Genomic DNA, 14,832 nt, shown 5'->3' with positions numbered 1-14,832 from the left:
ATACACACACATATATATATACATGCACACACAAAAAACAGTCAGCAAAGAAAAAATAGACATTATATTTAATTTGAGTAGTAGGCCTCTCAGTGAAACAGAATTGTCACTACTCAATCAGGGTTTATCTTTTATACCTACACCTAAGACTGACACTTTTGATATGTTAGTTGACATCCACAAACTACAAAGACAGCTTAAACTCAGAGACCATTTTAGGGAAGACACCTACACCCCAATGCCCTTTAAAAGGGCATCCACGTTTGAGCCTACTAATACGCATATTTCCATTAGGAGTTATACTAGGCTGTTAAGTCATGACATTAGGGATATACCACAACAAAAAATATATTCCAATCTGAGTACCGCTGAATCTAAAGCGCTTACAGATTTAAAAAATGACACATCCATTATCATCCACCCCGCCGATAAGGGCGGATCGGTGGTCATTCAAGACTACGTTGATTACAGAAAAGAGGCCCTAACACAATTAGGCAACAGTGACACTTATAGAAAATTGCCTAATAACCCAACTGGATTTTTTCAAAGGGCAATAGACAGATTCCTTCAAAATGGCTATGAGGCAGGTATACTGAGTGAACAGGAACTTATGTTCCTAGTAACAGATTACCCAAAGGTACCTGTACTATACTTACTTCCAAAGGTGCATAAAACCTTAGAGAATCCACCTGGCAGACCCATTGTATCTGCCAGGGGTTCAGTGCTGTCCAATCTGGCTATCTACATCGACTCACACCTCCAAAAAGTGGTTAAACACACTGATTCTTATCTGAAAGATTCTCCGGACATGATTCAAATTCTCAGGAGGTATGTGGATTTGCAGAGTGATGATATCCTGGTCACCATGGATGTTGACAGTCTTTACACTGTTATCCCTCATAGTGAGGGGGTGGGGGCTGTCAGATCCATGGTGACAGGGAATGCGTTCTATAATGGACCGCCTATAGAATTCCTGTGTGAAATATTGACATACTGTCTGGAAAATAATTATTTCAGATTCGAATGTGACTATTATCTTCAGGTGGCAGGCACTGCCATGGGGTCAAATGTGGCACCCACTTACGCAAACCTTTATATGGCTTGGTATGAACGTGAACTAATGAAGCCATTCGACATCACCAACATCAAACATTACACACGGTACATAGATGATGTATTTTTAGTGTGGAGAGGTGGTGAGGCCAGGTTGCTTGAGTGGGTGTCACATTTGAACTCCATGGCTAGTCCAATTAGGTTTAAGATCGAATATGGCTTGGAGTCAGTACATTTTTTGGACCTCAACATATCTAAGATTGATGCAAGTGGTGAAATCCGGTTTGGCACTTCTCTATATACAAAGCCAACGGACCGCAATTCCCTCTTGGATGCGAGGAGCTTTCACCCTTTGCATCAAAAGAAGGGGATCCTCACCTCACAACTCACTCGGGTTATTAGAAATAACAGTGAGATGCCTATGATGCAGGTGCAACTCAAGGAGATGGGTGACAAGCTGGTAGAGATGGGCTATGTAAGGGAGATGGTAATGAAGGTACAGGAAGAACTTTTGGATCCTACTAATGTTGCTAATATGAGAACTGGAGCAAAACTGAAACCAGGGCAAATCAATATGGTTACCACATACTCGCCAAACTGTGAACATCTAACTAAGGCTGTGCGTAGACATTGGCCAGTGGAAGGCACTGATCCTACATTACCCTTTGATAGGGTCCCTGCCCCCAGAATAGCATACCGAAGAACTAACAACTTAAGGGATATACTGGTTATATCAGACCCAGTGAAGCACTATAAAAAGGATACATGGCTAAAGACATCCAAAATTGGATGTTTTCCATGTGGTGGATGTGTCACCTGTAATGGGATGCTTAGGGGTAACACATTTCAGCAACCGCATAACAACCACAGATTCGACATCAGACACAGTTTATCATGCACTAGCACGTATGTGGTGTATATGCTGATTTGTCCATGTTCCAGGGTCTACATCGGAAAGACGGTAACAACATTCCGTGAACGCATGGCAAATCATCGTTGTGCGATTTGTGAGGCACTCTGCACCGGGGAATCTGATCATCCGGTGGCACGGCACTGTCTCCAACATAAACATGCTTTGTCTAGCCTGAGGACGATGCTCATAGACCACATACCCCCTATGCTAAGGGGTGGCAACAGAGGAAACCTCTTGCTCCAATGTGAGAGCAAATGGATCTACAGATTGGACATTTTGACTCCTAATGGCCTGAATACCTCCCTGGATTTCAGCCCCTTTTATTAATCTGCGGGACACTAAAATTGGAGCTCAGTAATGACAGACTATACCAGCAAGCATAATCACATCCGTGGAACTAATTCTGCTATGGGTCTCACTGTGACGTGTAGTTTCTACCATAATCCATTGGAGCATGAAGTAATAAGAATTGATTTAACTCTGTGATTTCTTATGCAATATTATTTGTCATTTTACATAGTAAGCTATACCAGTGGCGTTAATTTGTAATATAGTTAAGATTAGTGATTAGTCACACAAGAAGTTAATGGTTTTATTTTTATTTTGGTTTTAACATTGCACACTTAATGATAACGATCGTTGCTGCTGCACTTTTCATATACAGATGCCTTAGAGCTGTGACATATGATTCCTTGAGTCTAAAATTGATATATTGCTAGGATCGCATCAATGTACAGAGACAGGACAGCAACGATCTAAGAGCTTTCATATGAGTAGCCGTACGGTCCGGTTGTTTACGGAGGTTGCTATGGCAACTTTGGCATTTCAGTGATGACGCTGCACATAGTGATGCGCATTGATGATGTCAGACGCCTACTCCTTCGACGGCTATTCAGTGAACACTGGGGGTATTTAGTAGCAAGATGTAGGTAAGTTTGTCAGGAGGTTTTAATTTTTTGTTAGCATTGTGGTAAAATTTGATAAAGGTACAGGAATGTACCGAAACGTCATGGATACCTTTTTAATGAACTAAATAAATCATCTTATTTTAATTAAGACCAGTGAGTGCCTGCATTTGTGGAGAACTTTTACATGCACACACATATATACACACACATACACACTCATATACACACAAATACATACGCATACACACACATACTCATACACAAGTATACACACACATATACACATACATACACACACATATATACACACACACACAGACGCATATATGAGCGAGGAGCTAAGGAGAGGTTAATTAAGATTATATTAGCTTTGTGACACAATTATCATCATTTTAAAAAAAGAATAAGAGGTGATTACTTAGAATTTATATTGTTTGTATATTGTTTTAGCCTAACAGTTTAAACATATACAATACTAGAACAACTACCTAAAAGTAAAAAATATGATAGTATAGTAAACAGCAGATATCAAGACCTACAGGAAGAGAAGAAAACATATATGTGGATACCAGAGCCTAGTTAAGCCCTTATACATGACAAATGTCTAAAAGGATAAAATTCAAAAATAAAAGGCCTATGTGTAATAAAGAGATTGTTCAATGCCAATAAATGAAAGTATTTAAATATATATGAATCAAGGGAGAAAAAAAAAATAGGTGGGTATGAAATTATTCTTCTCTGTGTTTAATGAAATTCAGCCTAATCTAAATTATATTACAAGAAAAGAAACGCATATTTAGTTAGTTTAAAATACAATAAATCATCATATAATTTAAAAGATCAAATACTATATGATCAATTGGTTTAAAGTAAAAGTGGCTCAAGTCAGTGTCTGAAGACCAGTCTCCTGGTTTCAAATGATTTTTTCAAGGGAAAAGGATTTTTGATACGCCTTATTGTCGTCTGAGCCTTTGATTAAATTGGCTCTATAGAATGTGTCTATACCTGTCTCTTTTATAATACATTTTACTAATCCAGAGATTGTGGCACAAAGGTTTGAAGCATGCAGTGTGATTAAAGAGATACTAAGGTGATTAGAAGAGTAGGCTTTGAAAAGATTAGTTCTAGTTTCACACGTACCAAGTGATCACCCCCAATAGGTATGGTGGTACATTACGGGCTAGATTACAAGTGGCTCGGAAACTCCGCTAGATTTAAACTTTTTGCGCTAGTCGGGTTGCGCTTTTATTACAAGTTGAAAGAAATCTTTTTTTTCTCTAGCGGTAACCAAAATCACGAATAGTTGAAATACTAAAATCGTGATCGCGTTTACGCATTCAACCATAACTTAACACCTCAATTTCGTGAAAACATTATCGTGTATTCGCATTCCCCATATAAGTCAACGGAGAAAAAAAAAAGTTGAAAAAAAAAACCTAACACCTCAATATCGCGAAAACAACATAGCATATGCTAATTGGCGCTAACCTGACATGAATATAGGAATATTAAATTTTCTAATGTTCTTTACATAACGGAATATGTTCTATGGTTTATAAAACAAATATATATTTATACCTATATATTTATATAGATGATTATATATATATATATATATATATATATATATATATATACACATATATATATAAATATATATTTAGAAATACTTAAAACAGATTTCCCTATATGCAGAACATTGAAATGTGAAATATTTACAGTAAATACATAGTTAAAACCTTTATTACATATGAATATTACATTAATATGTTTTTAGAGATTTTCATCTACTTAAAGGGACACTGTACCCAAAAATTTTCTTTTGTAATTCAGAAAGAGCATGCAATTTTAAGCAACTTTCTAATTTACTCCTATTATCAATTTTTCTTCATCCTCTTGCTATCTTTATTTGAAAAAGAAGGCATCTAAGATTGTTTTGGGTTCAGTACTCTGGACAGCACTTTTTTTTATTGGTGAATGAATTTATCCACCAATCAGCAAGGACAACCCAGGTTGTTCACCAAAAATGGGCCGGCATCTAAACTTACATTTATGCATTTCAAATAAAGATACCAAGAGAATGAAGAAAATTTGATAAAAGGAGTAAATTAGAAAGTTGCTTAAAATGTCATGCTCAATCTGAATTACGAAAGAAAAAAATTGGTTACAGTGTCCCTTTAAAGGGATATTAAACCCAACATTTTTCTTTCCTGATTCAGATAGAGAATACAATTTTTAAAAAGTTTCCAATTTACTTCTATCATCAAATTTATTTTATTCTCATGTTATCCTTTGTTGAACAAATACCTTGGTAGGTAGCGTGCACATGCCTGAAGCACTGCATGACAGGAAATAGTGCTGCCATCTAGTGCTCCTGCTAATGTATAACATTGTTGCAAAACTGCTGCCATATAGTACTGCAGACACCTGCACACTCTTGAGCTTACGTTTCTGCTTTTCAAAAATGTAGTTTAAGCAGCGCACAGCTGAGCATAGACCTTCGCACGCGCACCCACCCGACCTCGCACGCGCACCACCGCAATTGAAACAGCAGCGCGAGGATCAGATACAACCCGACCTCGCACGCGCACCTCCGCAATTGAAACAGCAGCGCGAGGATGAGAGAGAGAGAAAGAGAGAGATGGATGGACAGACATCGCCGCAATTCAACTCGATCGAATACAATCGGGTTGATTGACACCCCCTTGCTAGTGGCCGTGAATCTGCAGGGGGGGCATTGCGCTCTCCGCATTCAGCGATGTCTGTCGGACATGATCCAATCAGACACATAATAAATAGGCTTTTATACCAAAAGAGAGGGAAAGACCTCTCTGCAAGACTGCACTTATAGCACTCTTTGCCTGGACTAGTGATGGAGAAATTGGGAATTTTAAAATATAACTTTTATTGGATATATTAAAATAAAACAAAACACTCAATTAAAAACACCTTGTAAGTAGAAGGCCTATTCCTTGATCTACTATCAGCCTTTGATATGTTGTAGGTACTTAGAAGGAAATTGCTTAGGCTGGGAGTTACAAAATGTGACCACTTGTGCAATAATAATTTAAATACTCCGTCTTGATATTTATGTGTCAAATGCACTTATATCTGAGTATCTTGAAATATTATTAGATTGTGCTGGGTATTGGAATTGAATTCACTGCTAGTAATGTTCAATGAACTCCACAGTGTATATCAGGAGTAATGTGAAAAATTTTTCACTTTATTACTGTCTGTTATTCCTGTTTCTTCTTTTATTAAAGTATAGAGAGTTAAGATATTCAGAATAATCAGGTCTCACGTGACAGTTTATGATCTTGTGTTATTAGTTATATTGATGAAAATTGAGTATTTTCTTTATTCAACTTTTTCACAGTTGCTAGGTTTATTTATTGCATTAAATTATTTACAACCTCTGTGTGATTCAATTGACTCATTTGTATCAGATCATTCACAAGATCTATTTTTGTTTTCTCGCTGGATATACATCTAAATATTAGTAATTCTGTGTTTGGTGTACATATCGTTTTCCCATTGTAGCGATACCACTTTCTCATATGGGATTCTTATAGGATTGTATTATTGTATAATAGGAAGTATATGTAAGTCTTCTAATAAGATCAATCCTAATAGTTGTAATGTATCTTTTTCAGTAACAGTGTATAGTATAGTTCTTACACCTAGTGACTCAGTCAATCTCAGTGTATTTTAATCTTGATGGATGTTGTGACACAAAGATGTATTAGCTGTTACATTAGAATATTTATACTTGAAAGCTGGGGGAATTCACTTAACTTGTGAATGCTTAGCTACAGTGTTATGCAGCTATGTGTGTAGCTATTGTGGTAGAAAGTTCTGTTTGCCTGCTTAACTGTAATATTGAGTGTATCCTTCCTTATAATAATTCCGTTTCTTGTGTGACTCAGTATCACATTAATAGTGCAACATGGTGCTTGGTGTACACTACTATAGGATCAGATACAAACTTGTAAAAATATTATCTGTAACGTTAAAGTTGTCAACTACTGCAGCAAACATAAATAGTTCCCCCAGTAAGATAAATTCTATAACACTTAGTACTGTTATATTTACAATTCCCCCAAAGTGGTATCAAATGGGTTGCCTGCTACTAAGTAGCTTAATGCTAGTGACTCTCTGTCAGTTCCAATAGCATGTGGTCATAGTTATAACTAAGTTATACGATATCGAGTAATAACTGTTAGTTATATAAATAGAAGGCTCAATGCGTTTGTATCAATTATTCCCGCCTAAACAGGCCAACTACTACAGGTAATTTTTAAAAATTATTATATAGAGCTCCCATCTGCTCTATAACCCCCTGACCGGTTTCGCCCGTATCGGGCTTTTTCAAAGGCGGCGCGCCGCCGGAAGTTTTGAAATATACGTGGGTTGAGGACCCGGTCCCAATATCAGCTCCTTTTGTGATTGGACAATCTGGCTGTCACTCTTAGCGGTTAGCCAGTTAGCGCTTCCCTATGTTATAGGTAGTGATAATAGTTTAGCCATCGCCGGTCTCCATTGAATATTATCTGTTCTACATTAGAGGTATCAAGGAAGACATTTGTTGGTTATAATAATCACAAGTTTGATCATATATTTTAAGTTCATTGTTAGTATAGTAATATATTACTTCATTTTAGGCTTAATGTGAAATATTGAGTCTTTTATCGTTATAAGTAAGCCTAGGTTAATGCCTTTAGATAGATTGGATATAAGGAGAAATAGAACGTAGTTTATGAACATTATAATATAGTTTGATGTCATATAATCTTGTTCTTTCTTGTGTATTGATGGAATATATACATATTACTGCACCTGTTATGAATTTATTCTCTTTGTATATTAAGGATTATGAAGTTGATTTAGTACCTATGTTGTTATTATACTAAATGATGAGTGTACTACTTAATAATAGACTGGTCTCTTATGTTTATTATTATTGTCAAGTTATCTCTACTATTAATTTTAGTTACTGAACCAACTTTGTGTTGGGTATTATAAGTAGTTGTATATTTTTTGAATTAATTTATAACTAAAATTATTTTACTATTAGTGCTATGGATTAAAATTAAATTTAAAATTAAAAATTAATCAAGTGCTCCATTGTGTGATATATTGGATATCATATTGGACGTGATAAAATATATAAGTGAAAGTGCTAAAATTGTGTTCTGTGTTTTCAGTGTGTGCAAAACTTATATATGTTGAGGGTCTAAGTGCTCACAAAAAAGGGGGTTGATTGAATATAGTGAGGGAAAATCAATGAATAAAAATAAATATAAAGTTGGAAGAATTTTTTATTAAAAGAATAGTATGGGTAGTGTTTTCTTGTGTGGTTAGTTGTGGTAGTGTCTCACTGTTACAGGGGGGTAGTGTCAAGGGGGTTGATGAGTGTGACTTATACGTTGTGCCACCTGTTTGGTTGGTTTATCTCTAATCAAGTGATAGGGATTGAGTTCAAGTTCAAATTATACATATTGGTATTGTTTTGCAGAGTTAGCAGAAATTTGGAATTGGTATTCTGTTTCTAACTCACATCTATTATACTTGTGTTAGAGTATGTTAGAATAGAGTTATTATTTCTCAAGTTTGGTTCTTTCCAGGTATTGTATATATGTTCTTATTTAATTTGTTTCATCATTTCTAACTTTTAAGATGTACATAAAAGTTATTATTTTCGTTCATACCATGGGGTTGAACACTATTAAGAAGGTAGATCCATCTGCTCTCTCTTTTTAATAGTTTAGTTTCAAGGTTTCCTCCTCTGATACCCAATCTGATTCTTTCTATGCCTTTGCATAGTAATTCTTCAGCATTGGCTTTATGGTATTGCAGGAAATGGTGTGCGACACTTGTAAGAGTTTTATCATCTTTTTTGTCTTGCTCAGCATTTCTGATGTTGCGTAAATGTTCCATGATTCTCACTCTTAATTTTCGTGTCGTCATACCTACGTAAAATTTTTCACATTTACATATGAGTAAGTATATCACTCCCTCTGTTTGGCAACTGATGTAATCTCTGATGGCGTGTTTGTTTTTGAATCGATCTATTACATGATCCGATTTTATTACATATTTACATGTACTGCAGTTGCCACATTTATGTGATCCTGGTGCCAATGCTGTTCTAGTTTTGTGTCTTTGCAGATGGCTGCTTGTTATCATATCCTTAATGTTACGTGTGCGTTTATATGAAATGGAGGGTCTGGTTCCTATAATATCTTTTAATGTAGGATCGGATTTCAAAATGTACCAATGTTTGTTCAGAATTTCATTAACCGCTTTACTTTGAGAGTTGTATGTTGTTATAAGTCTTGGAATGTCGTTTCCAAGTCTGTGTTTTTTCTTCAAAAGTTCTTGTCTGTTGGTTTCTTCTGCTCTGTATTTAGCTTTTTTGATTGTTCTCTTGCTGTACCCTCTCTCCAATAACCTGCTTTCCAATTCTTGAGCACGTATTTTAAATGTTTCTAAATCAGAACAATTTCTCCTGATTCTCAGGAATTCCCCTGTGGGGAGACTTTTCACAGTATTACTTGCATGTGCGCTGCTCTTGTGAAGTAAACTGTTAGTTGCCGTTGTTTTCCTGAAAAGATCGGTTTTTATGTTTCCTTCCACATCCTTGATTATCGTTAGGTCGAGAAAGTTAATACTTTCTTGACTCGCTTCATGAGTTAGTTTGATGTTAATCCTCAAACTAACTCATGAAGCGAGTCAAGAAAGTATTAACTTTCTCGACCTAACGATAATCAAGGATGTGGAAGGAAACATAAAAACCGATCTTTTCAGGAAAACAACGGCAACTAACAGTTTACTTCACAAGAGCAGCGCACATGCAAGTAATACTGTGAAAAGTCTCCCCACAGGGGAATTCCTGAGAATCAGGAGAAATTGTTCTGATTTAGAAACATTTAAAATACGTGCTCAAGAATTGGAAAGCAGGTTATTGGAGAGAGGGTACAGCAAGAGAACAATCAAAAAAGCTAAATACAGAGCAGAAGAAACCAACAGACAAGAACTTTTGAAGAAAAAACACAGACTTGGAAACGACATTCCAAGACTTATAACAACATACAACTCTCAAAGTAAAGCGGTTAATGAAATTCTGAACAAACATTGGTACATTTTGAAATCCGATCCTACATTAAAAGATATTATAGGAACCAGACCCTCCATTTCATATAAACGCACACGTAACATTAAGGATATGATAACAAGCAGCCATCTGCAAAGACACAAAACTAGAACAGCATTGGCACCAGGATCACATAAATGTGGCAACTGCAGTACATGTAAATATGTAATAAAATCGGATCATGTAATAGATCGATTCAAAAACAAACACGCCATCAGAGATTACATCAGTTGCCAAACAGAGGGAGTGATATACTTACTCATATGTAAATGTGAAAAATTTTACGTAGGTATGACGACACGAAAATTAAGAGTGAGAATCATGGAACATTTACGCAACATCAGAAATGCTGAGCAAGACAAAAAAGATGATAAAACTCTTACAAGTGTCGCACACCATTTCCTGCAATACCATAAAGCCAATGCTGAAGAATTACTATGCAAAGGCATAGAAAGAATCAGATTGGGTATCAGAGGAGGAAACCTTGAAACTAAACTATTAAAAAGAGAGAGCAGATGGATCTACCTTCTTAATAGTGTTCAACCCCATGGTATGAACGAAAATAATAACTTTTATGTACATCTTAAAAGTTAGAAATGATGAAACAAATTAAATAAGAACATATATACAATACCTGGAAAGAACCAAACTTGAGAAATAATAACTCTATTCTAACATACTCTAACACAAGTATAATAGATGTGAGTTAGAAACAGAATACCAATTCCAAATTTCTGCTAACTCTGCAAAACAATACCAATATGTATAATTTGAACTTGAACTCAATCCCTATCACTTGATTAGAGATAAACCAACCAAACAGGTGGCACAACGTATAAGTCACACTCATCAACCCCCTTGACACTACCCCCCTGTAACAGTGAGACACTACCACAACTAACCACACAAGAAAACACTACCCATACTATTCTTTTAATAAAAAATTCTTCCAACTTTATATTTATTTTTATTCATTGATTTTCCCTCACTATATTCAATCAACCCCCTTTTTTGTGAGCACTTAGACCCTCAACATATATAAGTTTTGCACACACTGAAAACACAGAACACAATTTTAGCACTTTCACTTATATATTTTATCACGTCCAATATGATATCCAATATATCACACAATGGAGCACTTGATTAATTTTTAATTTTAAATTTAATTTTAATCCATAGCACTAATAGTAAAATAATTTTAGTTATAAATTAATTCAAAAAATATACAACTACTTATAATACCCAACACAAAGTTGGTTCAGTAACTAAAATTAATAGTAGAGATAACTTGACAATAATAATAAACATAAGAGACCAGTCTATTATTAAGTAGTACACTCATCATTTAGTATAATAACAACATAGGTACTAAATCAACTTCATAATCCTTAATATACAAAGAGAATAAATTCATAACAGGTGCAGTAATATGTATATATTCCATCAATACACAAGAAAGAACAAGATTATATGACATCAAACTATATTATAATGTTCATAAACTACGTTCTATTTCTCCTTATATCCAATCTATCTAAAGGCATTAACCTAGGCTTACTTATAACGATAAAAGACTCAATATTTCACATTAAGCCTAAAATGAAGTAATATATTACTATACTAACAATGAACTTAAAATATATGATCAAACTTGTGATTATTATAACCAACAAATGTCTTCCTTGATACCTCTAATGTAGAACAGATAATATTCAATGGAGACCGGCGATGGCTAAACTATTATCACTACCTATAACATAGGGAAGCGCTAACTGGCTAACCGCTAAGAGTGACAGCCAGATTGTCCAATCACAAAAGGAGCTGATATTGGGACCGGGTCCTCAACCCACGTATATTTCAAAACTTCCGGCGGCGCGCCGCCTTTGAAAAAGCCCGATACGGGCGAAACCGGTCAGGGGGTTATAGAGCAGATGGGAGCTCTATATAATAATTTTTAAAAATTACCTGTAGTAGTTGGCCTGTTTAGGCGGGAATAATTGATACAAACGCATTGAGCCTTCTATTTATATAACTAACAGTTATTACTCGATATCGTATAACTTAGTTATAACTATGACCACATGCTATTGGAACTGACAGAGAGTCACTAGCATTAAGCTACTTAGTAGCAGGCAACCCATTTGATACCACTTTGGGGGAATTGTAAATATAACAGTACTAAGTGTTATAGAATTTATCTTACTGGGGGAACTATTTATGTTTGCTGCAGTAGTTGACAACTTTAACGTTACAGATAATATTTTTACAAGTTTGTATCTGATCCTATAGTAGTGTACACCAAGCACCATGTTGCACTATTAATGTGATACTGAGTCACACAAGAAACGGAATTATTATAAGGAAGGATACACTCAATATTACAGTTAAGCAGGCAAACAGAACTTTCTACCACAATAGCTACACACATAGCTGCATAACACTGTAGCTAAGCATTCACAAGTTAAGTGAATTCCCCCAGCTTTCAAGTATAAATATTCTAATGTAACAGCTAATACATCTTTGTGTCACAACATCCATCAAGATTAAAATACACTGAGATTGACTGAGTCACTAGGTGTAAGAACTATACTATACACTGTTACTGAAAAAGATACATTACAACTATTAGGATTGATCTTATTAGAAGACTTACATATACTTCCTATTATACAATAATACAATCCTATAAGAATCCCATATGAGAAAGTGGTATCGCTACAATGGGAAAACGATATGTACACCAAACACAGAATTACTAATATTTAGATGTATATCCAGCGAGAAAACAAAAATAGATCTTGTGAATGATCTGATACAAATGAGTCAATTGAATCACACAGAGGTTGTAAATAATTTAATGCAATAAATAAACCTAGCAACTGTGAAAAAGTTGAATAAAGAAAATACTCAATTTTCATCAATATAACTAATAACACAAGATCATAAACTGTCACGTGAGACCTGATTATTCTGAATATCTTAACTCTCTATACTTTAATAAAAGAAGAAACAGGAATAACAGACAGTAATAAAGTGAAAAAATTTTCACATTACTCCTGATATACACTGTGGAGTTCATTGAACATTACTAGCAGTGAATTCAATTCCAATACCCAGCACAATCTAATAATATTTCAAGATACTCAGATATAAGTGCATTTGACACATAAATATCAAGACGGAGTATTTAAATTATTATTGCACAAGTGGTCACATTTTGTAACTCCCTGCCTAAGCAATTTCCTTCTAAGTACCTACAACATATCAAAGGCTGATAGTAGATCAAGGAATAGGCCTTCTACTTACAGGGTGTTTTTAATTGAGTGTTTTGTTTTATTTTAATATATCCAATAAAAGTTATATTTTAAAATTCCCAATTTCTCCATCACTAGTCCAGGCAAAGAGTGCTATAAGTGCAGTCTTGCAGAGAGGTCTTTCCCTCTCTTTTGGTATAATATATTACTTAACTGCACAGCACCAACTTTTCAGTCACTATAAGCATAGAAACATTAATTTGATTCCAGACTCACTATAATTATAGAAAAGGCTGCCGCAGTGGTGCCACTGTATATCAATTGTGGTAAAAAACATAATAAATAGGCCCCTATGTATGTATCTCAATGTTGAAGCCCTTTTGCAGTTTTTTTTTCTAACACCCAAGATCTCCTATCTTTGAGCCCTTATAACTTTTTTGTGCAATATTTTTTGGGAATAACTGTACTTTGTAATGTATTTTTTATGTGTTTTGTGACATTTTTTAGTTTCAGAAAACAGTTAACCACAGCTCCAAGATCGCAGAAAGAATTGAAGCGCAAATTTCACTCAACATGTAATATCAGTGTAATGAAAAATGCTTGCAGAAACACGATATCGCTTGCGCAAAAATGTTTGCGCCTCACTTGTAATCTAGCCCTAAATGTTTACTGAGATTTCATTGATACCACAGAAATAACCTACCTTACATTCAGTATATGGGGGTCAGTGAGGAACCTAGTCAAAATTACAGTGAAAATTATAGCTTTTAAAAATGATATCCAACATATTCTTGTCAATGCCACCTCTTTTCCAACCAAATCTATTCCGATTAATTAAATATTTTAAACAAAACCTTGCTCATCAAGTAAAAAATATGATCTCTATTGAAATAAAGGGCAGCATAAGTGACTAATCTGGGATTGTAGCTAAATTAATTATATTTAAGGGACATGAAACATCATTTTTTTGCTTTCATGATTTAGATTTAAACAACTTTCAAATTCACTTTAAGTCAATTTTTTTTAGTTATCTTAGGACCTGGGACCTAGCTGCTGATTGGTCGCTGCACAGAAATGCCTCTTCTCATTGGCTTATTGATATGTTTAGCTACCAGTACTGCATTTCTGCTCCTTCGAGGACACTAGGAGAATAAGGCAAATTGATAATAGGAGAAATTGGAAAGTAGTTTAACAATCTTTGCTCTGATTCATGAAAAAAAGGGTTTTAGTTCCTTTAACTCATAAGAGCATTTGAAAAGAAATGCTATGTAAACCTGGCATTCTCCTCCAATGCTATGCCTTTGTTTTCTAGCTCCAGTTACTCTGTTCACTTGCATAACACTGAACAGCCTCCGAGCTCCCCTAGTCTTATTCAGTCAGTGAGGGTGGCACACAGAGTAAAGTAGCACCAAAGTTATATGATGCTCAGTGTATTTCAAAGACAAAAGAGCACAAGAGAGCAATACAGTTTTGTTAACAGTACATAAAGCTCATCTACCTCCCCACTCCTTACATGAGTGTTCAACACTAGAAAACCACTGCCAT

The sequence above is a fragment of the Bombina bombina genome, chromosome 6 (genome assembly GCF_027579735.1).
Source record: "Bombina bombina isolate aBomBom1 chromosome 6, aBomBom1.pri, whole genome shotgun sequence".
Classification (NCBI taxonomy): Eukaryota; Metazoa; Chordata; class Amphibia; order Anura; family Bombinatoridae; genus Bombina; species Bombina bombina.
Note: the sequence above shows the minus strand (reverse complement) of the source record.